The sequence below is a fragment of the Cavia porcellus genome, unplaced genomic scaffold, assembly GCF_034190915.1.
Source record: "Cavia porcellus strain 051 isolate PalLab524CR breed Dunkin Hartley unplaced genomic scaffold, mCavPor4.1 scaffold_27, whole genome shotgun sequence".
NCBI classification, from domain to species: Eukaryota; Metazoa; Chordata; class Mammalia; order Rodentia; family Caviidae; genus Cavia; species Cavia porcellus.
In genome coordinates, this window is record NW_026947510.1 from 52,302,798 (window position 1) to 52,329,939 (window position 27,142).

At 49.8% G+C, this 27,142-nt stretch overlaps 2 long non-coding RNA genes across 6 annotated transcripts; one reads left to right on the forward strand and one right to left on the reverse strand.

Moving 5' to 3' along the window:
• Positions 1-394: 394 nt before the first annotated feature.
• Positions 395-17,131, forward strand: LOC134473591 (uncharacterized). 3 transcript variants are annotated; one of them, XR_010043902.1, is made up of 4 exons: positions 395-648; positions 3,796-4,003; positions 7,532-7,711; positions 15,667-17,131. It is a non-coding gene; the product is annotated as an uncharacterized LOC134473591 (long non-coding RNA). The 3 variants fall into 3 exon arrangements; XR_010043900.1 differs by having other exon boundaries at positions 3,853-4,003; XR_010043901.1 differs by lacking the exons at positions 7,532-7,711; positions 15,667-17,131 and adding an exon at positions 4,212-5,209 and having other exon boundaries at positions 3,853-4,003.
• Positions 17,132-22,315: 5,184 nt separating this feature from the next.
• LOC106027871 (uncharacterized) lies at positions 22,316-27,130 on the reverse strand. Of its 3 annotated transcripts, none has more exons than XR_010043897.1 (3): positions 25,270-27,128; positions 24,574-24,616; positions 22,316-22,761 (listed from the first exon to the last, which is right to left on the reverse strand). It is a non-coding gene; the product is annotated as an uncharacterized LOC106027871 (long non-coding RNA). The 3 variants fall into 3 exon arrangements; XR_001201450.3 differs by lacking the exon at positions 24,574-24,616 and having other exon boundaries at positions 25,270-25,343; positions 25,426-27,127; XR_010043896.1 differs by lacking the exon at positions 24,574-24,616 and having other exon boundaries at positions 25,270-27,130.
• Between the last annotated feature and the right edge of the window lie 12 nt (positions 27,131-27,142).

Below are 27,142 nucleotides of genomic sequence, written 5' to 3' on the forward strand. Positions count from 1 at the left end.
GGTGACATCACTGGATTTGACCAAGGTGAGCAAATCCAGCGCCACCTCTGGTTCCGAAAGGCAGGCAGCTTGGAAATGCTACTCAGACCCGAGGGTTTGAACAGGTTCACCGAGTACTGAACTGGGTAAAAAGGAAATCAAATTATATTGCTTTAAAAACAGTCTGGAAAGAAGCCTGCCTGGCACGCGGTAGATGCCACACACGTGGACGTCAGAATGCCTTCTCATTAGGGAGAACAGAGGCTGGGCTGGCTCCCAACTCTGCCACGTCGGCTGATCCCCGTAAGGACTCTGGGCCTGCGTGTCGCTTCTTCGTTGTCAGCAAACAGTAATGTGCCCGATGCCCCGCCTGACACACCTGGTCTGATGGGGCCCCGTTGGCAATGGGTGGGGAAGCACTTGACACACCTGAGGCTTGTGAGTGTGAGTGTATGTGTGTTTGTGCGCGCGTGTGCAGGGAGTAAGCTTAGCTGGAGAGATTTGGAGGTAGGAGGAGGCTCTGAGCAATACCCAGGCCCAGAGAGAGGACAGAGGCCAGGGCAGCCACAGAGGAGAGGCACAGGAAGCCCTGCTCTTGCCCAAGGGAAGCCCCGCCACCCTGAAGTCACTCAACCAAAGGAAGTAGAGCTGAAACCACCAAGTGCCTTGGTAAGAGGGGGAGGTACCAAGGGGGGGGGCTGTAGGCTGAGCCCCCTTGTGAACAGGGCAAACTGCAGGAGCCAAGAGCCCGGGACAGAGGCAGCCCGCCTGGAAAAGCCAGAGTCTAGATCTACAGCGCCCCTGGGCTGAGATGCCTCCTGAGCCTATAGGCTGCCTAGGGACTTTGGAAAGACAATAGCAGCTCATGTTTATAGGGCATGGAAGGCATGCCAGACATTTTTCTAAAAACATTTCCATATACAGTCAGTTCTCATAGCCTCCATTCTGCAACCGTGGGGATTCAGTGGAGGATCAAAACAGCCTGCAAAAAACTGTGTCATACTAAACCTGGAGAGACTTCCTATTCCCTAACTATTATACAACAAAGTCATGGCATTGACTTTGTATTAGGTATTATAAGTGAACTGGAAGTCATTTAAAGTATGAGCTAGGTGTTGCTGGTACACATCTGTGATCCCAGCATCCTGGGAGGCTGAGGCAGGAGGGTTGCAAGTTTGAGCCCAGTTTGGGCAATTTAGCAATTTACTGACACCCTGTCTCAGAATTCTCAAAAATCTTAAGATTCGACTGTGTCGGACCCAGCCCCTCACAGGTATCAAGATGACTTATTCTGTAGTCCTTAAACAGCCTTGATGTCAGTCCCTAGTAGCTGAACAGAAAGGTTTCAAGATTTACCCAGGGGCCACCTTCCTCACAATTCTATTTTTTTGTTTTGTTTTGTTTTCTGTTTTTTAGACATGGTCTCGCCATATAGTTCAGGCTGGCCTTGAACTCATTATATATCCCAGGCTGGCCTCAAACAGTGATCCTCCTGTTTCAGCCTCCCAGATGCTGGGATTATTGGTATGCACCACCACACCTAGCATTCCTAGCAATTCTCCTACTGTTTTTTAGCTCAGAGCTGGGTGTGGTTGGTAGGAATTTGGCCTCAGAGCCAAAAGGCAGGATGGTCAAGGCTGGGGTTGATTTTTTAGGACCTTAATAATAATAATAAAAACAGCCACAGTAGCCGGGGATTTAGCTCAGCAAGCATAAGTACCTGCTTGTCAAGCATGATGTTGGGAGTTCGATCCCTGGTACCAAAATAAAAAATAAAAAAGCCACTGTAATAAGAACTACCTATCTAGCTACCATCTAATTTGTTGATGGTATCCGCCCACTGTGGAAATGTCCCAAGGGCTCAGCACCACTAGAGATTCCACAAGTACTGATAGGTTACATTTCAACTGCAGCCTCAGCAAAAACCAGTGTGATGGGCTCTTCAGGGGGTACTTGACACATAGTAGTGCCCTAAAAGAATACTTTTTGAGGGTTTATATTTTGTTTTGAGATACAGTCTTGCTTGGGTCAGGCTGGCCTCAAATTTGCAGTGATCCTCCTGCCTCAGCCTCCTGGGTGCTGGGATTGTAGGTGTGAGCTACTATACCCAGCCAAGGTTTTCTGTTTATTTGTTTGTTCATTTTTGCCCTTTTGAGAAGAGGTTTCACTATGCAGTTTAGGCTGGATTTGAACTCACTTGGTAGCCAAGATGGCCCTTGAACTGTCAATGATCCTGGGGTCCCAGTCTCTCAAGTGCTGAGATTATAGGCACTACCACACCCAGCCATGTTTAATTAACTCCCAACTTACTGTAAGAAATATATTTTATAATAAAGACACATACATGAAACAAGTTTTTCCCAAAGTACTCTTCTATTTCTTTTTTTTTTTGGTCTTTCTCGTTTTTATCAGTACCGGGGATCGAACTCATGACTGCCTGCTTGCAAGGCAGGTGCTTATGCCGCTGAGCTAAACCCCAGGCCCTCTATTTCATTTTTTAAAATACGGACCCTGATGCTGACTTTGTGGCACATTGGTGGAAATCTACTGGCTGCAGCTTTTGGCAAATTACTGAACTTCTATAAGCCACCAGACATACCTCAAAATTTTGTTGCTGCTGTTGTTAATGTTGTTTTCCTCCCAGAGCCCCCCTCAAAATGTTTTAGGAAGACATATCCATACACAAAGAGCTTAGCACAGGACCTCTGGCGTGGCAAAGACGCTCAGGAAAGAGAGGCTCTCAACACTGCAGCCCACAGAGCTCTCCAGCAAGGTGGGCAGTGTTATCCTGCCTGTCTCATAGGGACAAAGCTTACGGCTCACTGGATGGCTCCTAAGACCACACCAACAATAGCTCAAACCAGGACCTAAATGCAGAATCAGGTTTTGTTTTGTTTTCTGCAACCCTGTGTCACCTCCCTAGACAAGACCAGCTCACTGGGAGTAGCCACAGTCAGATACCTGGGCAAAGGCCAGCGTGGCCACCCCACTGTGTCTTGGACCCATGACCATTTCTGCTGTTGCCCTCGATTGCTCCATTTTATTGTGTTCACTTTCTGAGACTGCACAGTGGCTGTTTCTCCTGTTCTCCCTCAGCCAGGAACACTCCTGTCCCAGGTACTTCTGGGAACCCTCCCTCACTTCAGTGGGGTGGCCCCTAAATGCCACCTCCTCCAGGAAGCCATCTCTAGCCCCCTAATCCAAAGACAAGCAGCCCTCTCCAAGGCAGACCCTTTCCCGGCCTTGGCTTTAGTTTTAGAGCCTGGGTCACTGCTTGGTAAGTCTTTTTTGGCTTCCTTGCATTTTGTCTTCATTAAAATTTCAGCTCGAGCAGGAAGGAACGTTCAGGGCTGGCTCTTGACCTATTCCCAGGGCCTAGAGGTGCACTGACAAAGAACCAGTACATACACATATGTACACACACACTGGGGATTGGACCCAGGGTCTTCACACTGATCTTTTTTTATTTTTCATGTTGAGACAAGAGTCTTGCTACATTATCTAGGCTGGACTCAAATTTTCTTTTCTTTTTTTTTTTGGTCTTTTTCCTTTTTATCGGTACCGGGGATCGAACTCACGACTGCCTGCTTTCAAGGCAGGCGCTTATGCCGCTGAGCTAAACCCCCAGCTCCTGGACTCAAATTTTCGACCCTCCTACCTCAGCCTTGGAGAATGCTGGAATTACAGGTGTGCGCCACCACGCTGGCCTTTTTATGTGTTTTAATAGGGCCTCGTGACTCACAGTCTGAGCATAAAAGGATTTACAATGAAAGTCTCCCTCCTCCCACTCCTACCTTCCCTGCCTTTCTACCACAGGGGAATTTGCCCTTTCCCAGAAACAAGCAAATGACTGCGCTTCGTCCCCTGCTCTAGCCAGTCACAGTTACAAGGCGACTGCAACAGCGCAGCGGCTGGACCCAGGGTGCAGGCGATTCCCACTTCTGCCCGGGTGCCCGGAAGCTGCCAGGTAGCACGGCTCCGCCTTGCCAACGCCGGAAGTCCTACGCGCTCCACCCACTGACAGGTGAGCGCCCGCCCACTTCTTTGGTGGAGCCCGCCCACTTCTTTCCCTTAAGCCAATCGAACGTGTGTATGCAAATTAGCACGAATCCCCGCCCCCTCACAACAACCAATAGTTGTGGCGGCTCAGCAGGTCCGGCAGGTTCCCATTGTAAGTAAACTCGTCAACGTCTGCAACATTTTTGCCCTGAAAAAAGGACTTTGAACTGCAGGAGCTGGAGAAATAGAGATGGCCCTCTACAGATTTTTGAAATCAGCCTGCAGATACCGGAATCCTAGAGACTAGGCTTGGAGGATTGCTACACTCCGTTTCTCCTGACGTCCTCTGAGTTATTCCTAAGTGAACACAGAAAAACTACCACCGGTAGACTTCCTGCCGACCAGAGAAAAAGGCGCAACTTCATCAGGAGCGCCCAGGTCTGGCTACTGGGTGTGTGCAAAGCCCCTGGGAGGAGAGCCAGTCACCGTCTTGGCTCTCCCATTTGTTAGTCATGTGGCTTCGAAGCCTCAGTTTCTGCACCTGGAAAATGCGAATATTAACTCTACCCTAACAGCTCCTGTGTGAAGATCGCTTAGTTAGTCAAATGGAAAGTCAGGAATGCCCGCCTTTGAAGACTATCTGCGCTAGGTGCTTGCCTAACATATGCAGGGTTCTGGGTTAAACCCCCATCACCGCAAAAACAAAATAAACCAACCACAAACAAAATCTCTTTAGGATTAAGTAAACCAGGATTCAAACGCCGGTTTTTCCAGTTGCTCACAGTATGATCTCAGGCAAATAGCATTTCATCTGAATCTTGCTTTCTTCAATGCTAAAGAATTACTTGTGCTATTAGGATTAACCCAGTTAGGGTTTATAAATGCCTCTGGCACAGGGCCAGGGCACCTGTGAGAATTGGGAGCAAGGGGACTCCTGGAATCTCAGTTGGTCATCTGTCTTCTAGATATAAGAAGTTGTCATGAGTCTTAAATGAGTTATGACGCAGATTTGTAAACAGACAAACATTACACCAATGTTAGTTACATGGTGACGCAGTCAGCGCACTGGAAAAAGCACGACATTGGTCTTGGCTCTGCCTTTTACTTACTGTGTGACCTTGAGCAAGTTATTTCACTTGCTGAAGGGGCCCTTTCCTCCCCTGTAACACAGCACCTATGCAGCCAGATGGTCTATGAATTAGTGTAGGAATTAGTCAGATGGTCTATGTCCGGTGCACAGTACACTTTAATAGGTTATTATTATTAGAAAAATGTCTTTAAATTACTCTGGATTCTGTTTTCTTGTAATTCCTACTCATTAGTGTTAAGATTATATTTCCACACACATTTTTTTTTTTTTTTTTTGGTCTTTTTTCCTTTTTATCGGTACCAGGGATCGAACTCACGAGTGCCTGCTTGCTAGGCAGGCGCTTATGCCGCTGAGCTAAATCCCCCCCCCCCCACACACACACATTTTGAAGATGGTGTAAATGAAGGAGAACCTCCATCCGCGGTTCATTAACTAGAAATCATTACCCCCTACTGAGTGTTGGGCACTGTATCCAACAGGCTGGCAGGACATTTTCTTTTTTAAAAAAGAAAAAGGAAACAAGATTTTAATCATTGTAGCTTTGTAATACTTTTTATTGATTTATTTGTCTTTTTGAGACAAGGTCTCCATATGCAGTTCAGGCTGGCCTTAGGCTCATTTCGTAGCCCAGGCTAGTCCTAAATTTGCAAAGATTCCCTTGCCTCAGCCTCCCAAGTGCTGGGATTACAAGTGTGAGCCACCACACCCAGCTCTATAATACATTTTAATATCAGAGAGGAAATGCTCTTTCTCCATTAATTTTTATCTCTCAGAATTTTCTTCCTGCCAAGTAAACTTCAGAATCATTTGTCAGTCATTTTGAAACTAGGCAAAAATCCATGTCAGCAGCCATAAAGATTGGTGTTACTAAAATACAGAGTTTTGCCAAACTGATGATAAAACAGAACAAACCCCAATTTTTAGACACAGCAGCAGAGGGGTGGAGAAGTAGTTCAGTGGTAATGTGTTTGTTTTACATGTACAAGGCCCTGGGTTTCAGCCCCAGTATCAAAAGGAGGGTAAGAAAAAAGAAGGCACTACCAGGGCTTTAGCTCAGCATCATAAGCACCTGCCTGACAAGTTTGAGGTTGTGAGTTTGATCCCTGGTACCAGAAAAAAAAGCCAGATGTGTTGGCACACTCCTGAAATCCCAGCACTTGGGATGCTGAGGTGGGAGGATTGTTTGGAGTCCAGTACCAGCCTGGGCTACAAAGTGAGCCCAAGGCCAGCCTGAACCACACAGGGAGTCCCTGGCTCAAGAAAAAAAAAAAGGTGCAATTCACATTTTAATCAAAGTAATTTGGGGTGTTTTTTTTTGTCTTTTATTTTTAATTTTAAAAAAAGAATTATATGAACAGAAAAAAAGAGAAAAACCCAATGTGAATCAAAATTATTGTTTTTACAATTTGGGTAACCTGGGGAATTTGCAAGTGCTCAGAATCTTGTGCAAACTAAAATGTGAATTTGCATGCCTGTTGTTCATGTCCTGCCCAAAGGAATATCCTGATACCCTAACTACTGAGACAACAGAAAAAATTACAGCACTATATAAAATTTTCAAATACAAATTTGTGGGGGCTGGAGGTTTAGCTCAGCGACATAAGCGCCTGCCTTGCAAGCACGCAGTTGTGAGTTCGATCCCTGGTACCGATAAAAAGGAAAAATACAAAAAAAAAAAAAAATTAAATACAAATTTGTGTACGTGTGAGGGTATATCAGCAAACAGCAAATTCTGCCTTCCATCAGTTTTGAGCTAAGAATGGCTTTCGCTTTTTTTTCTTTTTTAAAAAAGACATGACCTTGCCGTGTTGCCGAGACTGATCTCAAACTCCCAGGCTTCTGTGATCTTCCTCTGTCAACCTCCCAAATAACTGGAACCGAGGCACAGAGCACCCTGCCCACTTTTCACATTTTTAAGTGGTTGGAAAAAATCAAAAAGGGAGTATGATACAGTGGGCAAACGTCAGTGCCTGTGAGTCAGGTTTCACTGGGTCAGAGCCAGGCTTCGGAGTTTATACATTGCCTTTGAAGCTGCAAAGGCAAAAATAAGCATTTGTATCAAAGACTTGGACCCAAAAGTCTAAAATGCTGACTTTCTGGCCCTTCCAGTAAAGCTGGCCGGCCCCTGGTGGAGAGATCTCTGGCAAGACAAGAGAAACTTGCAAGTGTTGACCAGAGAGGGGAAGCCAGGCACTGGGGCTGTGGGAAGGAGCTCACTGGAGCTCTGTCTCCTTCTGTACCTTCTGGATTTTTGTTATGGTAATGTTTTGTTTTTCAAATGCATAAAATTTAAGTTTAAATTGTATACTATAATAAACCAATAGATAATAGCACTTCAGATTTTAAAATGGGCCGAGGCTTCGCCTTGGCTCAAGAGGGCCACATGCGGTTTATAACCTATTGTCCACTTGTGCTGGAATTGACCATGGAAAGTTGGAGTCATATTTTTTTTTTTTTTTTAAGATCAACAAGGAAGAATTCCAAACCTCAACAAAGGTCACCGCTGAATGGAGGTGTAAACATCCACTGGTATAAACATTCTCAAAGCCACTCTGAAGTCATGGTCTAGGGAAGGAAACAGCCTCAGTTGGGAAGCGGTGGGGATGGATTTCCCTTACCATCAGCGCTATTCAGGGACTCAGGGTGAGTCACCCCTCCCCGCTGGGCTCACCATGCACCAGGGAGCCATAGCTCTCTGCTTATTCTGGTGCCTCACATGGAAATGCACTGCTCTGGCCAGCCAGCCAATCCACTGCTAGGCTTCTCCAGCCTCCCCACGAGGCCCCTGGCCTTGGACAGCCCTCTGCTCACTCTCCCAGGCCTCAGTCTGAGCCTGACCACACTCCACATCAGAGACCCTATCCCCTGGACAAGACTTGGAGGGATGCAAAACCTAGGCCTCTCCTGTGGCTGTCATACCTGTCCTGTGTGTGGCAGTGCCCTACAGGATCAGGCTGTGCACAGAGCATTCATCAGGGCAGAGGAAAAGAGGCAGGGCTGTGGGGTCCTGGAAGTGACGCATGTCACTTTCACCCACATCTCATTGGCTGGGACCCAGCAGAGTCCCGCCCAAGGGGAAGCATAGGGGCTGTGCTGGGCATCAGAGGAGTATTGGGTGGACATGTGTCTGCCACAGTCTCTCTGCTCAGCCTGGCCACTACATTAACTGACTCTAGACTCAGGGACATGAGAACCGGAGGAACCTCACAGTCATCTCCTCCAGTGAACTCCAGAAATGTAACAGATGGGAGCCTCTGGGAGTATTGCTGGAAGCACAGAGCCCTTGGTCCTACTCCATTCCTACTGAGTATCTAGGATGAGAGCAGGGAATCTACATTTTTGAAAGCTCACCAGGCAATTCTAGCTGCTGTCAAGTTTGGGATCCACTGATATAGTGAAGCTCCCTTTTACAAATGCAGAAACTGAAGCTCAGAAAGGGAGATGACTTGTTAGCCACAAAGAGCAAATAATGGAGCTCGGACCAAACTGGGGACTGAACCCAGGACCTTTGCACTGAGCATCCTCAGCACATCTTCTTTTATTTTGAGGCAGGGTCCTGCTAAATTACCCAGGCTGGGCTCAAACATTTGATCATCCTGCTGCATCCTGGCAGAGTACTAGGATTACAGACATGCACCACCACGCCCGGCTAACCAGGGCTCTTACACCTGTCATTAGCACCTGTGTCTCTTCTCGGCCTGCCCAGGCTCATCCCGTCTGCACGGCAGGGTCCCTTGAGGATCTGCGGGAGAGTAGCATCTTAGACGTTCGGGGTCTCCCTTGATGCCTTCCCTGGAAAGTAACCCGTAATTATCTTGGACTAATGAGGAAACTGAGGCTAAGGAGGGAGCACACTTGCTTAGGACACCCAGGAAGTAACACAGCTAAGCTTAGCTGGACACTTGGACCCTTGACTGGGTGCTGGGTGCCCTGCTGACTGCTTTCACGGGGTTCTGCTCTGCCCGGCGTCGCAGTCAGCATGTCGTGTTAAGTGCCTGCCGGGGTACAGCTGTAAGCACTGTGGTCGGCTCACACGGCTGCAGGGAAGGAAGGAATTTACTGTCCACTGGATACAGAGTTTCTGTTTGTAAGCTGGAAAATCTTCTGGAGGATGATGGGGATGATTGCATAATTGTACGAATGTCCTAATGTCTCATCGCAGCTGAATGCTTCAGAGATGGTTAAGAGGTGGATGTGGGGTTGCATGCCTGTGATCCCCGTCCTGGGGAGGCTGAGGAAGGAGGAAGGCAAGTTAAAGACCAGCCTGGACATAAAAATACCAAAAAGACTGGGATTGTAGTTCCGTGACACAGCAATCCTGGGCTCAATTCTTAGCACTACACACAAAAAAGATTAAAATGAAAAATGTTTTAAGTGTATTTTATCACAATTAATTTTTTTAAAAAATGGTACTTAGCCGGGCGTGGTGGCACATGCCTGCAATCAATCCCAGCACTTAGGAGGCTGAGGCAGGAGGATCCTTGCAAGTTCAAGACCAGCCTGGGCTACAAGGTGAGTTCAAGGCCAGCCTGGACTGCATAAAGAGACCCTGTTTCAAAAAGACAAAAAAATCAAGGGAAAAAAGGGTGCTTGGACATTACCTATTCTCAAACCCAACTCCACCACTCGTGGGCCCTGTGAATTTGATTAATTTGCTTCCCCTTTTCCCTAATAAAGTGAAGATAACAACAGTGCCTACCGCAGCAGAACAGGGGTGAGGCTTAAACAGCTTCCTACAGACCCAGGGCTCTGCACGCAGCACTGCCCGGGACAGTGAGCTATTAGAACCTCCATGCCCGGCACTTTGGAGCAAGACTGGGCAGGAGAAGGGTACCAAAGACTCTCTCTTCTCCAGGGTTTTAATCTTGCTTCGCCAGTTCCACCAACCTAAAGGTCCTGGGTATTCTGTGCTCCAAGACTCTCAGAGTGGAGCAGGAGAAAGGACAGAAAGCCAGCCAGCCAGGGTTTTGATCTGCATGCTACTGTGCGACTTTGAGCCGGTTCATTCACCATTCTGTGGGTAAATGCCTGCCTATTCGCCAGACAGAAGTGAGAGAGAGCACGGAAGGACGCACCGTGCATGTTTGGCCCTCCCCCCCACCCAGGGCATGTGCTGGCTCCTGTCCTTAGCGAAAGCTGCCCAGCCTCCTCTGTTTGCCGAAGAGCCTCTGCCTTCCCTCCTTCCGGGGCTGCGCTGTGGGTCAGGGAGATGCTCAGAATGATAAACAAAGAAGAAGCAGAAACCCAAAGGGGGTTTGCTCAGAGATGAAAGTCATTGCTACACACCGACCGCAGGGACTTGTGTGGAAACATGTCTGTGGGTGTTCTGGATGGAAGGCACCAGTGGCACTGGCAGGGGAAGGCCCAGACCCAGGCAGGACCAGGACCCTGCCAGCGGGAGCCCCCGCCAGGCCCTCCCTGGTGCCCCGGTGTGTTCCCGTCCTGTCTGTGATCTCTCTTCAGACAGCCTGAGCCTCAGGTCTCTGCCTCTCCCTGCCTCTGCCTCCCTGCCTGGGCGGAGCACCTTTGTCCACTCTGGCTCATCTTTTGAACTGCTGAGGCATTGCCAGACTGGGGCCACTTTGCTGACACCATCTGCCACCCCATTTGTCTCAGCCTCTCTCACTGCCACTCTACTGTGTCTTGCAGTGATCTGTGTGCTGCTTGTCCGCGTTGAACAGCAAGGACTTAAGGTCAGTAAGTGTCACAGTTAGGGACATGGAGTTTGGAGTCCAGCTTCCAGTAGCATGGCTGTGAGTAAAGTCATGAATCTCCTGCACCTCCAGGGCTGCCTCTGCCTACCTGCCTGCCTGTCTGTCTGTCTGTCTCCCTGACATGGGACAGGGATAGCTGTGTCTGCCTCACAAGGGCTCTGCCTGCCTGTGACTGCGTGCATCGGCTCCAGTTATGCGTTCTAAAGCTGGAGACAGGACCTCAGGATGGGCTGGGGACCCATTGGACATCTGATCTCCATTAGCCCCTACTCTAACTGCTGTGTGGATCACAGTGGTATTTCAGGTCCCCTGGAAATAGCGTCATTTTGGAGTCAGATGAGTCTAGAGATTGTTAGGCAAAAGGAGGGGAAAAAGTGAGCAGCAAACTTTTTTTAGGGCAATGCCTCCCCCCTCCTTTAAGGGGAAGCAGTGCCCTTTCATCCAAGATGTGTGATCTGGGACTGGGGATGAGCTCCGTAGTAGACGGCTTGCCTACTATGCATGAGGTCCTGTTCTATCCCTAACAGCAGAAAAAATAAAAAATAAAATGTGTCTGGAGCCAGGCATGGTGGCACATCCCTATAATCCCAGCACGCAGGAGGCTGAGGCAGGAGGGTTGCCCTGAGGCCAGCCTGGGCTACATAATGAGTTCAAGGTCCGACTGAACTATATAGCGAGAACCTGTCTTCAAAAAAAAGTGCCTGGTGTATATATAACCTGGGCCAAGTCTAGCCATTTGACCCAGACCTCTATTTAAATAAGCCAAATCAGACTGTAGCATAGTGCTGGCCTACTTCTTTCCTGGGCACACTGTGATGGCCTGGTCGATACCGTATGCCTCTGTGAGATTAAATGGATTTCAGTGGGCTGAGATATGGAATAGTATCTGCCACATCTTAATCTCCTCTGGTGGCCTTTATCACCATCAGTACCCTGGTGCCCGAGAGCAAGTGTCCGCCCTCTAGATCTCACAAAGTAAATGTGAGGACGGGCTGGTGGCGTGGATACAGCTGGGGCCTCCCCTGGAGCCTTCATCTATGTGGGATTCAGACAAGACTGCGTGCTGGGGCCTCTGCCATGGGCCTATCTACCCGGGGAGAGGAGACTTCTGGGAAATAACTCACCGGAAGGTAAAAGAGAGTCCAAACATGGAAGGCTGGTTTGGAGCCACTGGGCAAAAGCCAGAGGGAGATCTTGGATTTATGAACACACAGCCTGGAGTGACCCTTGGACTGGCTCAGCAAGGCTTAGTTACTTGTGAGTGCTGTACAGTTACTTGTTTATACTTAACTTCTGAGGACCTCCAGGTGCACAGAGTTGAGTCAACATAGCTTTCACGGTGCAGGGCATCTGATGATCTCGGCAGTATATGCACATCCCCTTTCCTGTTTACTCCATCTTCCTCCTCCTCCCCATCTCCAGTCACCGTCACCTCCCTGAAAATGTGTGGACTTTGAACATTTTCTTTTATGGATTTCTTGCCTGTGTTTTGTTTCCCAAAAACTCTCATCCTGACCACTACTTTCTGTGTGGCCTAGGCTCATGGCTGTGAGGACATCCAGCTATTTCTTGCTGCAACCCCAAGTCTCCTGTCATAGATCCGCTCCACTGATGTGCTATGGCTGCTCTCCCTGCCCACCTCTCAGGATTTCTCAGCCCACTCCTCTGGGCTGGTCTCCAGGAGTACGATTTTGGGCCACGAGACATGCGCATGCTCAATTTTATCAAATACCAGTCAGTGGCTTTGCAGAATGGCTGGGTCAATTCCCATGTCCACAGCAGTGCTTGAAGCCACTCATTTCCCCATATTGTCACCAGCACTTGTGAGTACTGTCCCTTCTCATTTATGATGAGTATGAAGCTGCATCTTGCAGTTTTAATAATGCTAGCTTAGCTCTGTCTTCCCTGCTGGGTTGTAGGTCTTTGGGAACAGTAGGTCCATGCAGAAGGCACAGCCGTGTCCCATGTCCTGCTCAGCCCCTCTGTGTGGTAGGTGCCTCAACCTAACCTTGGAATACATGGCTCGCTTACTTCATAACCCTCCTGAACCTGAGCTGGACGCCTGGGGGAAGCAGAGATGCCCTCAGGAGTGAGAAAACATAGGAAGAGCAGTTCCACGAATGTCTCAGAAAGCCACAGGCCAAGTGGAAATTCCCTAGCAACTCCCAGGGGTCACTGGAGGGAATGTGAGAGGGTAACAGTTCCCACAGAGCAGAGGAACAGCCATTCGGATGCAGAGTTGGGGTCTGTTCATCTAGGAAGCACGGGCTCCCCTTAGACCCACGAGGCTTTGGCAGGAGCCACCAGGCAGAGTCCCCTAGGCAGGCTCAACTGTCAAAGGGGCCCAGCACATCTGCCACTGGGAGGTTGGCCTGAACCAATCTTTCCCATGTGCTGATCACATGACTTGAAATTTGGGATAAAAGAGAAGCCACATGCCTCTGTACTGCTCCAACCAAGTCTCATTGGAGGCTTCAAGAGAACCATGCACTGTCAAGAGCCCTGGAGGTGTTTTTCTGCTGGAAACCTCAGTTTCCTCATCTGTAAAGTGGACACAGTAATAGCTTCTCTCTCACAGTACCTGAACTAACATATGGAAAATTCTTAAGATGTCACTCTTCATATAGTAAGTCCTCAGAGCATCCTGGCTTTGAAACACCCAGGCTTGGTTCCAAGGAGAGCCAGGAGTCTGGCAGCCTGGTCTTCCTTGGCCAGGAAAGTGTGTCACTATTCCTGTGATCTCATGTCTCTGGGTCCCATAGGATCCTCTTGGGACTTAGTTACCTGTATACTGTCATTCATTCAGTCAACAAACTGAACACAGAGGGACCACTAACTAACCAGAGACAGCCTCTGCCCTTAAGGGGCCTGAGGCTCATGAGAGATGCAAATCCAAAGCAGAGTGATGGGGCAGAGAGGAGGAAAAAGCACCAATAATCCAAGGAATAAATAAAACCAACAATTCCATGTACTTTCCCCTATCGCCTAGATTTCAGCCTGACTTTCCTCATCTGGAAAATGGATCTCACAGAGTTGTGTTCAGGTTCAATGAGCAAATAAGTAGGTAGGAGACGACTTTGTAAGTACATCTAAGCAGATGACTAAGAAAAACCAGAAGTTTTCCTATAGGGCCATGCTAATGGTTGGAGGACTCTGCCTCCTGGGGCAGTTTAGAATCCTACAGCTTTAGAAAGCTTTAAAGGAAAGGAGCGGTGCTTTTAATGGGGCCAGTGCTGGGTAGGGGCAGGGTGGGGCCCTTTGGTAGGTGAAGATGGAGTTGATTAGGGTTGCTGTCCTGTCCTCCAGACTCCCGGGGCCATTGCAGAGAGGGGAGGGTGGAGAGCACACAGCGATGGCAGAGCCAGGCCCTCGGGTCAGCTCCTAACATTGCCCCCACCAAAAACAAGCTAACGACATCCAACACCACCTTCTCCCCAGCCAACCTCACAGGGACCCGGGGAAGGAGCTGGGCCCGGGCATACAGGGCTCACTGCCTCTGCGCAGGACGGATGAGGCTGCTGACCGGGCGTGGAAAGTCCTTGCTTCAGTGAAGCAGCTGTGCGCTCCTCCCCCACCCCGCAGCCTGGCGCGTGCTTCAAGGCTTCAGGCAGATCTGCAGTGCTGGGCTCCCGGCATCCTTTTGTCTTGTTGTTCAGCCAGACCCAGAGGGTTGTTTTATGCCTGGGTTCTTAAACCACAAAATGGCAATCTACTTGCATCAGGGCACAGGGAAGAGACAGAGAAGCGGCCAGCACACAGCTTTGCTATCCAGGGCCTATAGTAACCAGCCTCCAAGATTGCTCTCTGCTGGCCCTTGACTCTTGGTGTTCCTACCTGGATTGGCTGGCTTTCCCCTCTGTTGGACACAATACGGGAGGCTCACAATTTAAAGGAGAAAAAGTTTAGTTTTTTCATGGTTTCAGTCCATGATCAGCTGGCTCCCACACAGAGTCACCATGGCAGAGCAAAGCCATTTAGTTCACAGTGGCCAGGAAGAGGGAGGCAAGAATGCCAGAGTAGGAATGATGAGGGACCAGATATGCGCCCCAAGGCCATGCCTGCAAGACTCACCCAGACACACCTAGAAATGTGCTCCACTGAGATCTGGGGAAGATCTCAACGCCAGTGAGGCTGAAACTCCACCTTAATCACCACAATGCTCTTGGAGAATCCCCTTCTGCATTGGATAAGGAAACCAGGTAATAAGGGACGCGGGTAACCAGCAGGACATTTTGTCGTGAGTGTCTTAGAGCACTCTGAACTCCGGGAAAGGTAAACACGCACACACGCCTGATCGGGACACGGGGGGTACAGTGCTCGGAAAGGAAGACAGGACACGGCACCTTTACTGTCTGCACCGCGTTACACTGCACTGCACGCACAATCTTTATTTTAGGATTCATATATAGTAAACCCGATCAGTTCACAGAGCCCAGATAATTAAGTAGTGAAAAGGCATTCTTTGTGGCAAGCTACAACGTGACAGACTACAATGTTTATTCTAAAACTATCTAAGTGAAGTAAATAATCACAACCAGTTCTCATAACTTCTCTAGCCCAGGAAGAAATTCATTAGCTCAAGAATGTTGTTAATTTGTCTGCTGTTAGTGTCACAAAGGGTGGCCAGCCACTTCCTCAAGACTTCTGCAAAACAAAGCCAGCTCACAGTATGGATTCCAGAGGGTGAGGGGTCTCACTGAGAACAGGCATTCCTATTCTACCTCCGTCTCGCATACCAGGGCGGCTATTGTAAATTGCAGGTTAGAGGGGGTTGGGCCTACAAAGTGACACCTCATCCCCCACAACATTTGGGGAGAAAGTAGAGTGTGACTTCTAAAGCTGAGTCATAAAAGACACTGCGTGTTCCCCCCTTGCTCTCTCTAGCACCATGAGCTCTGGAGGAAACCAGCTGCCATACTGAAAGTATACGCAAGGTGTCCTGGGAGGCTCTCCACGCAGCGAGGAGCTCAGGCTACCCACCGATGGCCAGCATTAAGTCATGCATGTGAGCGGCTCACCTTGAAAGGAAATCCTGCAGCTCCAGTCAGCCTGCAGACAGCTGCAAACCCAGCCAATATCCACACCCTAACAGGAAGGTTGGCTCCTCAACCCTTATGAGGCATGGATCTAGGACCACCCAGCTGGACTGCTCCTAAGTTCCTGGCCCATTGTAATTGTGTGAGATGATAAATGTTTATTGCTGTTTCAAGCTAAGTTGGGGGGAATTTGTCAGGCAGTAACAGGTAACTACTAATCCAGGTCATCGTTCCTCATTTTCACTCACATCGGTCACCCTTTTCACATAACCATGTATAGCTGCAAGGGAGTCTGGGAAATGTAGTCTTTATTTGGCCAATCATGTACCAGCTGTAACTTCTATAATTCAATCTCTGCCCAGTCCCTTTTGCTGTGTAAGACATCATATTTACAGGGACTAGGACTTAGACATGTTTGGGAGTCAACAAGCAGCCAACCATGATAAAGCAACTAATATATAAATGACTAGAGGAGCTTTAATTGTAATAGCTGAATACTAGTTAAATTTCCTTCAGTAGATGAGTGGTTAAACAATGATACAGCTATACCACAATACTACTCAGCAATAAAAAGAAGTCAACTATGCATGCACACACCTTGGATGAACCTAAAAAAAATTAAACTGAGTGAAGCAAGCCAATATTTAGAGCTATATGACTGCTATATGACTCCATTTACATAAAATTCAGGAAATAACATTATCATAGAGATGGAGAATAGAGAGACATGGAGGGGTTAGGAATGGGGGTTAGGAGGTGGCGGCTATGAACAAGAGCCTTGTGATGGTGCAGTCTGGGATTTTGGATGTGGTGGTGCCTACATAAAGAGACACAGGCGATAAAATTGCTTAGAACTTCACATGCACATGTGCACACACAGACAAGTGCATGATGGGTAAAATCTGGAGAAGCTCCATGGACTGTACTGTAAGTTTTCCAGATTGTTTTTTTGTTTTTGTTTTTGTTTTTTACACTTTATTGTATTTAATAGTTTTCCAGTTTGGTATCTTGCTATGGTTGTATAAGATGTTAGCACTGGGGATCACCCCATACTTTGTACTTTGCTCTTTCCTATGTCTATGATTAAATCAAAATCTTAAAAATTTGCCTTTTCTTTTACATTGCTGGACTGCCAGGCTGGAGATGTGGATTCTGGATTCCCCTGATTCTTTTCCTAACTTGCTGTTTAGCCTGAGGCAAACCCCTTGTCATCTCTAAGACTATCACGCATCTGTGAAATTTGACTTTGGCTTATGTCATAAGTTTTGAAGTGCTTAACAACGAAATCCTTTAAGATGCTGACAGTGAAACCCAGTCAGGCTTCCTACTGCCAGCACCCAGGATATTTTCCAGAGAAAGGCTGCTGCCAGCGCTATCTGAAGGGAGGTGGGCCTTCAATGCCCTTCTCCCTTGCCTATAGGTGGATAACTGGGACCTGCCTGCTCTCTGCAGGCTTGCAGGGCTCCCCAGCAGGGCTGAGCTCAGGTTGCCGGCAGCAGGAACTTTCTGGAGAGCACAGGCTGCTCCTCCTTGTATCCCCAGCCCATCTTTTACCTAAACTGCCTGGTGAAGGAGGTAAACTCATCCTCCAGGTCTGCTGCCCTTGAAGTCAAGTGAGAAGCCTGGATGCAAAACAGGCACCAGCTGCAGCCCTCGGAGCAGGTGCTGGGTGCGACTGTGTTATGCCAGGACTTCTGTATCAGGAAGGGGTTGCACCAGAGTGAAGCACAGCTAGGGAGGGAGTCTCACAAACCCAGGTGCCTGTCGGTGCGGACCCCCACATGTCCTGCATGGTGACCAAGGTCCTCGGTAGGGTTCTCTCCATATCTCCTCCTTTCACCGGACACCACATTCCTTTTTATGACTAACAAAGTGGCCCAAAAAGGATTGTGGTCACTTTTTTATCAGGCCTGTGGTGGAGACAATAGACGCAGCACAGTCACCTCCAGCTCCCAGGGCCCCAAGGGACAATGACAAGGCGGACACTGCAATGGCACAGGGGCCACTGCAGGGCCTCCCAAACTCGGAGCCAGATGGGAGAAGGAGCCGTGTGTGGTGTCCTGAGGACAGCGCCCAGTGCATGCCGGGCAGTGTGGTCCTTGGGAAGGAGTCTGGGAGGGAGTCCAGCTCCTGACGCCTGTGGGCCTCGCCCAAGGGTCTTCATTGCCCCAGACATCTTCGGAGTCTGCTTGTGAGTCTTGGCACCACACCAGGATCACGGGGCAGGATATGGAAAAGGGCCTCACAGACCACAAACCATAAACAATGGTACTGCTCAGCTGCATGTTATCGTTCCAAGGATTTCTTGAAGGCAAAATCCTGTTTTTGCTCCAGCTGTAGCCCAGAGCCTGGCACAGGGCCTGCTGTCAGGAAAAAGCAGCCATTTCTTGTTGAATTAATAACAGGTAAATGTGTGCATGAGTATGGATAGGTCATCGTGTGTAACCATCCAATCCACTCAAGTATTGCGAAGGGCCTCCTGAATGTCAGGAACAAGGCCGGCTAGGGGAAAATCACCAACAATAAGACAGGAGGTCTTGCCCTCAAGAGCTAAGGGCATAAGGCTGGGCATGGTGGTGCATGCCTGTAATCCCAGCACTCTGGGAGGCTGAGCTAGGAGGACTGCAAATGGAGCCCAGCAATTTAGCAATCTAGTGAGACCTTGTTTCAAAATAGAAATAGAAACTAAACAAGGGGCTAGCGATAACGTTTAGTGTGATGGCCCTGTTTTCAGCTGCTGTGCATGGAGATTTGCTGTGCAGCACTGAGTAGGAAGCCTGAGTCCTTCTGTGGTGTCCTGGTTCCTGCTCACCACCACACTCTCACCAAGGTCGTCTTTGGCAGAGGGAGGACAGGCTGCTTTCTGCCTTTCTTCTTGTAGCACAACCTGGCTTCCGGGTCCTGCTTCCGGTTCCGGCTTCCGTATGAGGAGCCACTCCCCACTGCTGGTCCAGACTCTACCCTGGGGGTCTAGGGCTTGACACATGACCCTGGATCCAGCCAATGAGAATTCTTTTTTTATCTGGCTATTAGTCATGGATTCTAAGATGAGGACATTACCCAAACTGGTGCAATTGGATTTAACCCCTGACTGAGTTTGTTAGAATGATGAGATATAACTCCTTATTTCTGGGCCATTATGCAGAACAGACCCCTCTAAACATGAGGGAAAACAGAATGGAGATATGGTAGAGAGCAAGGCCCCATGATATTGCTTGCGTTAGCACCTTAATCTAGCCATGCCTGAAACTTGACACCTACTCCGGATATTATGCCAGTGTGAGTCAAAGAAGTCCATTGTTTCCTTAAGCCTATTGAGTTAAGTGAGTTTCTGTCCATTGCAAAAAAAAGCCCTGATTAATGCAGTCCTCTCCATAGATACAACTCGGTAACACTCTTCCCAGGACACCTTCCACTAAAGCCCCAGTGGTTTCTTCCCACCTCAGCCCTCGCCCACTCACTTTCTATCCTCTCCTGTCATCTCTAGCTTCTTGCCTGAGCCACTTTGACAGGACTTCAAGCACTTGCCTGCAAGCTTTCTGCTGTGTCAGGCATCCTGCACGGATCCAAACCAAACCAAACGCAAAAAGTTTACTTTCTGACAAATGCAGATGTTACCAAGAGACAGCTAAAACTGAAGAAATTCACCACACAGCATGATTTTACTCTACTCCTCACTGGGACAAGATAGCTGACACCCACAGTTAAAGGAGGAGTGGTTTATTTGGGCTTACAGTGTGTAGAGGATTTCTTTTTCACCCAGTTTTGTTGATTGATTTTAGTATACGTAAATAATAGTCACACTCATCAAAGAGAGTTTGTACCCGTGCATGATAGAACTTGATTCTTTTTTCCCCTCTTGAGCCCCTCCTAACCTCCCCATTTACAAAAGCCTTATTTCCATTTTTTCCTTCTTTTCTCATTTTGTTTTTACTTTTGTGCTCTTTCTCTTCCGGATCCTCCCTGGTAGAGATTCCAGTCCATAGTCAGCTGGCTCCAAGGCAGGGCGGTGCAGCAGAGGGACCCAGCAAAGGGTTGCTCCTGGCATAGCAGGCAGGAAGCAGAGGAAGGGATCAAAGGGAAGAGAGGGAGATGGACCCTGCAGGCCGCACTCCCAGGGCCAGCCTTCTCTAGACAGGTTCCACCTCTGAGCATCACAGGAACTTGTGGATGGATGAATCCATCACTGAGTATCCACTCCCATGATCCAGTCAGCTCCCGAACCACCACCTAGGAGCTCATGCAGGCTTGGGGACATCTACACAAATCATAGCAGGCACTGAGCACCAAGGTATGCGGGCACTCTCGGGTACGCTGTCCTATTAATTCCCTTCAGCGGCTACAGAAGCAGCATTTCAGTTAAGAGACTCGGGGGAGAGAGAAGTGGTTCTCAAAGTGGGGGGAGCAGCTACAGCTCCTGGAGATTTGGTAAACACAGACAGCTGCCCACACCCCACCCCATGTGTACCAGGCTTAATTTTCTTTCTTTCTTTCTTTCTTTCTTTCTTTCTTTCTTTCTTTCTTTCTTTCTTCTTTTCTTTTCTTTCTGGGGGGCTGCACTCAGGGCTTTCAGACTGAACTACATCCTTAGCCTTTTCTATTTTTTATTTTGAGACAGGGCGTCATTAACCTGCTAAGCTTCCCAGGCTGGGCCTGAACTTGTGATCCTCCTGCCTCAGCCTCCCAGAATACTGACTGGGATTACAGATTTGTGCCAGCACATCTGGTGACAGTTCCTGTGTCAGGAGGTGCTATGGTCTGAGTGGGTCCTGCAAAAGTTCATGTGTTGTAAGCTTAATTCCTCCAGGTGACAGTCGGGAGGTGCAGGCCTCTGGGTCCCAGGGAGGCTCCAGAATGATTAGTGCCTTTCCCAGCAGGTTGGTGTGAGGCACACGGCACCCCTCCTGCTTCTTCCTGACCCTGCCTGCTTGCATGCTCCTGCTGGCTCTGCCTCTTTCTACCATGAGCAGAAGCAGCACAAGGCCCTTGCTAGATGCCAGCACCACACCCTTTAACCTCCCTGCTTCCAGAACCACAAACCCAAAATAAACCTCTGGTATTTGTAAACAGCCCAGGTACTATTCAGGTATCCTGTGATAGCAACAGGAAGCACACTAAGACAGCCGGACTCGGGTGTGCCCAAGTTTATAGTATTCTTACATACTTTCAAACCACTGGTTGCTGGTTGCCGGTCATGGGACACAGTTTGAGAACCACTTGATAAAGGCTATTGGGGAAATTACAGGCCAGGCCTGGTGGCACACACCAGAACTTTAGAAGCTGAGGCCAATCTGGACTGAAGTACATAGCAAGATTTTGTCTTAAAAAACAATAAGCAGGGGCCAGGGGTTTAGCTCAGTGGCATAAGTGCCTGTCTAGCAGGTACAAGGTTGTGAGTTCGATCCCCGGTACTAAATAAATAAATAAAACAAAAGAAGAAGAAGAAACTTACTGAACTATTCTAGATTAGTTGGTGTAAGCCTATAACCCCAGTACTCTGGAAGGCTGAGGCAGGAGGATTGCAAGTTCTAGCCTAGCCTGGGCAACTTAACAATCTAGCGAGAACTCGTCTCAAAGTGTTTTTTAAAAAGGGGTCGGGAATATAGCTCATTGTGAAAAGCCTGGGTTCAACCTTTAGTCTCACCAAGAAAAAAAAATTAAAAAGATTACGGAGCCACCAGGAGGAATGGTGACTCGGGCCTGGGAGAGCGACTGTGGGGCCACATCCAGGACACCTGAGCAGTCCATCACTGCGGCCAGGAAGGCCAAGGCCACCACCATCTCCTCAGCGAGCAAAGGGGCTTGGCACGGCCCTCGCATTGGCAGCCATGTCCTCAGCGCTGTCACCTGGGCTCGGGGCTGCTCCCTGGAGAGGACCAAAAGGGGAAACAGGAATTGTCATGCGGGACATTCCCAAATACTGAAAGGGATTCCAGAAATGTCAGGCAGCTACAGAGCATAAGGAACTAAGGAACGGATGCGTCTTTGACACGTGACAGGAAAAATTACTTGTGGTGGGAAGAGAATGTTATTTACAGCCCCTCACTTCCGGCTAAGAGGTCAGGGCCTAAGGAGGGTCACGTTGACTTAGAGGGTCCTGGGGTGGACATTAGTGCACGTGTCCTGCCTGGCACTGTCATTCAACGCTTTCCACGAATCAACACAGTTCTCTTTTCTGTGGGAGACACTGTTATTATCAGCATTTTACTTTTTAATCCTGGGATGAGCCCAGGGCCTTCCACTAAACGACACCCCCATTCTCTTTATTTATTTTGAAGCAGAGTTTTGCTCTGTGTTTGAATTACCCAGGCTGGGCTTGAGCTTTCAGTCCTCCTCCTGCCTCAGCCTCCCAGAGTGTGGGGTTACCGACCTGTACCCCAGCATGCCTGGCTATCAGTCCATTTTATAGATGAAGAATCGAGGCACATGGAGGGGAAGCCAGTTCCGGAAGGCCACCCAGCCCACCGGAAGTAGAGCGGAAGTGTGAGCCAGGCAAGGAGAGTTCAGAAACTTTATTCTGGGCAAAGATGCAAACAGCTTCCTGGGGCCGGCTGGCAGATCCAAGCGCAGACCCCAGAAGTTCTGGGCAAGGGAGAGGGAGACACAGAGACGGAGAAGCCTAATGTCAGCACCTGGGGAAAGGGTGCAGCGCTCTGCCGGCTGGGAGGGAGCACATGGGATCAGAGAGGGTGACTCTGTGCGCAGACTGTGCATGCAATGTGTTGTCCTTCGTCCCCTCCGTAAATTCCTCTCTCACCAAAGACTTGGAAGGACCCGTGGAGCCCTTCCGTCTCTTTCCAGGTGTATACAGGGGTGAGCACAAAAGCCATCTCAGTCACTTTTGGCCTATGAAAAGCTCAGAGTGGGGAGGTCATGTGCCCCAGGTCACACAGCAGTTAGATGCTTTAGTCTGGGTTGGAATTCCAGTGGCCAGCTCTGTCCACTAGAAGACATAAGGGTTGATTGGTTACTTCCCTGGAGAAGTTCCCTGTTCCAGAGCTACCCATCAAGGTCCCTAAGAAGTTCTGGATGAGTTTGGGGGAGCTTGGGCCAGGGACTTTCCCAAGATTCTGTGGCAAGTTCCCAGAGCCCTAGGGGACCTTTTTCCTGGCTTGGGAAAGCAGATCACTCGCTCCCTGGGCTTGGCCAGCTCCTCTGGGCTGAGTGGCCAGGCTGGCAGAACGCCCGAAGGTGAAGTGACCTGGCCACCTGTGGTGCCACAGACTCCAGCCTCTGGGCTCACAACACCCAGAACCATCACAAGAGACTGTGAGGCAGGGCAGGCCGCTAGGGGTCTTTCTGGCTGCCCACCAGTCTGTCTGTCTGTCTCTCTCTCTCTGATACGCACACACACGCTCTTCCTGATTTTCTGTGTCTCTGACTGTGCCTCCTGTTTCTCACTCTCCTTCCTCTGACTTTGTCCATTCTTCTGACCTTGGCTGTCCTTGGATCTCTCTCTCTCCTCCCTGCATCTCAGCATCTCTCCCTGCTCCCTCCTCTCCTCCGGCTTCCCCTGCTCCCTCCCCACCCTCTTCCTCTCCTGCCCTGCCGCCTGCACTGAGTCTGTGCTGGCCTCTCTAGGAGGCTCCCCAGGGGATCTGCAGGAAATGCTTTTCCCCTCTGACCATCAGCTGGCCTTGGGGACCTGGCTTCCCTCCTCCTCCTGTCCACAAAGCCTGCACAGGGGCCTGGGACTCAAGGAAGTGTGCTGTCTCACTATTGAGGGGCTCTGAGGACAGCCCTGTGGGGCTTTACCTGGAAGAGAGTGAACAGCAGAGGAGAGCCCTACCCCCACCCCACCCCCTTTCCACAAAGCACTGAGTTCTGGGAACAGAGCATGTCCAAAGCCACTGTCCCTGTCCTGGAGGATAGAAGGGCACATAAAGGCAAAGGACTGAGGTTCGGGCAACAAGAACTAGAGCCTGGTGGGAGACAGGGACTCTGCAAAGGCGCGGTGTGGGTGTGTGTGCACGCGTGGGTGTGTGTCTGGACTAATGAGGGGAGGAGAACACGCCCGCATTGGCACACAGGGCTCTTGAGTGTTTGTGCCCAGCCCGGGTGACCATTAGAGGTGGGGCAGCATCTGTCCGGAGTCAAAGGTCTGGGCTGAATCCATGGCCAGCGTGTGCACTGGCCTTGGGCGTGCACCAGCATCGCCCAGCCTGTTTCCTCACGCGTGCAACAGAGGGAAGAGGGCCAGGGCATGGAGCTCAGGCGTAGAGAGTAGTTAGCACCCTTGAGGTCCATGCTGAGCACCAGAAATTCAGAAGTAAAGGAAAAGAGCTGTGTCATTTGGTGGGTGCCAACAGGGGTGTAAAGGAGCCAGACATGGGAGAGGGAACCAACATTTATGGATGAGGGCAGCTACGAGTGACACAGATATCAGGAACAGTTCAGGATGTCCAAAGAAGCCCAGGTGTTGGCAGGGCTGGCTCTTTCTGAACTCCTCTGAGCCACTGCTCCCTTCAAGGCCAGCTGCTAGTGGTCCTTTGTCCACCACCAAAGCAGCCATCTCCCTCTGCTCTGACTCACTGTCCTGGTCACATCTCTCCCTGCCTCTCCTCTGTCCCCCTTACAGTGAGGGATGCATATAAAATTACCCAGGGGCCTCCCAGGTGATCCAGGAAAATTTCCCTAGTTTAAGGCCAGCTAATTGACAACCGTGATTCCAGCTGCCTCCTTAAAGATCCTGAAACCATTCATAAAGTTCCAGGACTAGAACTCAAATGTTTTATTTTGGTGGGGGGTTTCCTACCTAACATCCTGCAGCCAGACTTGTTTAAATCTTCCCAACAACCCTGCAAGTGGGGAAAATGAGTATTGAGTGTTGTTAACCCATTCTACAAATGAGGAGATTAAGGGCAAGGTCACACTCAACCATCGCCCATAGGAAGAGAAACTGCAATGCAAACTCAGATCTGACCCGCTAGCTCCCATTCTTCAGCTGGTCACAGTTCTTGGGACCTCCCAGGCCACTGCAGAGATGAGATGGAGGAGCTTAACTCATTTCAATGAACCTGCCCCCCTCACTGTGCATGCAAGAAGTGCCAAGGACACGGAGGAACAGACGGAGCCCTGGCCTCTGGAGGAGTTAACAGGGCAGCAGGTGCCAGGAGGCCTCCAGGTTGCTGCTCAGGGGCAGGGTGTGCATGGGCCGGGCTCAGGTTCAATGTCCAGCTCTCCCCAATCCAGGTGTGGGTGCGGGAGTCATAACAGCCTCACCTACCTCAGGATCACAAGGACTAAATTAGATAATGTGGGGAAAGCGTGAACAGGTACTGGCACAGAATAGGAATTGGAGCTGTTCTTTATTATTATCTGGCGGTGGTAGTCTTCATAGTAAGTGTAGTAGGATTCTGATCAAGATTCTGGATTAAGCCAGCTAGATCAGTGGTGCTGACGTTTGCAAACATATACTTTTGAGAGTGAGATAAAAACAGCTGTCGCACACCTGTAATGCCAGCACCCAGGAGGCGGAGCCAGAAGGGTTCCAAGTTTAAGCCCAATCTGGGCCACAAATCAACTCTGTCAAAAAAAAAAAAAAAAAAAAGATAGTAAGCCAGCACCTGACCAAACAAAGGGTCTAAAATTGCCGTGAATGTCTTACTTGGTCCCAAGTGTGAACAAATCCTGAGCAAGCTGCCTCTTCTATACTTGGCTTCTCCATTTCTTCATCTTTAAATAGGAGGACAAATCGTGTCCACCTGGCTTCTGGATTTGTGTGGGGATCAGGACAAATCAGGTTTGCAGTCGCATTTTGCAGAATGTTAAAGAGCCACCCAGATTTGGAGGCTTGGCTGTCTTTGTCATTTTCCTAGCATCTGGGAAAATGGTGACAGAAGGGTGTGACCAGCAGCTGGATGCTGAGTCACCAAGGTCATCCGCCACAAGTGCTGAGTAGGCGGCCGTTGTCGTGTTGAGCCAGTGTCACTCCAGGTGGACAGGAGTGCCCCAGAGACTGCCTGGGGTCTCCGAATTTGCAGAGTAGAGCTTGAGATCTGGGTAGGACTGGGGTGCCCTGGCCCTGGCCCAGGTCACTGCTGCCCCTGCACCCATCCCATTGCACTTCTGGGGGCAAACTGAGCAAACAGTCCACTGTCCCAGAGCAGGCTGAGCACCTTGGACCCCAGGAGGACCAGGGCCATCCTGCGATCTGACTGCCCGAGGGCTTTACCAGCGGTCAGCACGCAGTGTTCCCGGGAATCTGCTAGCAGCAAAGCATCTCTCCAAAGGACATGCGACCTAGAGGTCTGACAGATTTGACACAGCAAAGTGCAAACTCCTCACCGTGACCTCTGGGCCCCACTTAACCCAGCGCCTGCCGGCCTGTCCCCAGATGTCTTGCCCCTCTCCTGCCAGGCAGCCTCACAGCTCTGAGCCTTCTGGTTTCCCCAAGGATCTCACATGGCTGCCCCGACCCAGGCCTTTGCTCCTACTTCCCGTTCCCAAAGGAGGTGCATTCCAGACTCCTCATACATACCCACGGACCCCTGCGTTTACCTGCTGTGCGCCCTTGAGTGAGTTACTTACCCTCTCTGGCTGCGGCCCCTTCATCTGTGATCTGTGATCCATGCAGTCACAGGGCTGTAAATGGAGTCACTTGGAGTCTGGATGTCTGGCCTGCAGCAGGTCACAGAAGCCCCAACACAGAAGCACCCCTCCCAGAGATCAAATCTGACACCCCATATCTACCCCTCACGCAGTTTACCCATCCTGCCATGAACCATTACGCAGCACCTGCTGGGTGCCAGGCCAGGCTCAGCATTGTGGGGCCTCTAACAAGAATCCTACAGGACGCCCGGAGGGGCCACCCTGGAGACTGGTGCCGGGCACCACCACTGTGCCCACAGAAGCCCTGCGGACGTGCTCTTTACCATTCAGGGGCTCTGGCACCTCTTTCTCTGGGTCCCCATGGGGTCCGGCCTTTCCTGCCAGCCCGCTGGCCCTGCGCAGTCCTGGGGTGCCAGGGAGCTGAGGACGTGTGAGGGGATCCTTCTCACTTCCCATTGCTCCCCTGGGTCATCCCAGTGCTGAGCAGTTTAAAAAAAAAAAAGCCAGCCTCTTAACCCAGGAATGTGAGGCATTTTTACCACCACTCAGAGGGCCAGGGTGGGGTGCAGGCCTCCTCTCTGGAGCCCTGGAAAGGTTCAACTTGTTTTCTAAAACCATAGGGCAGAAGAATTCCAAGGGGACAAAAGAAATCAGGAAGCTGGGCAGAGATCCCAACTCTAATGACCGGGGTGAGGGAGGGAGGACTTTTTAAAGTTTTCCCTGGAGCAGACAAGGCGGAGGGCAGGCGGCAAGAGGACTGTGCTGACCTCGGC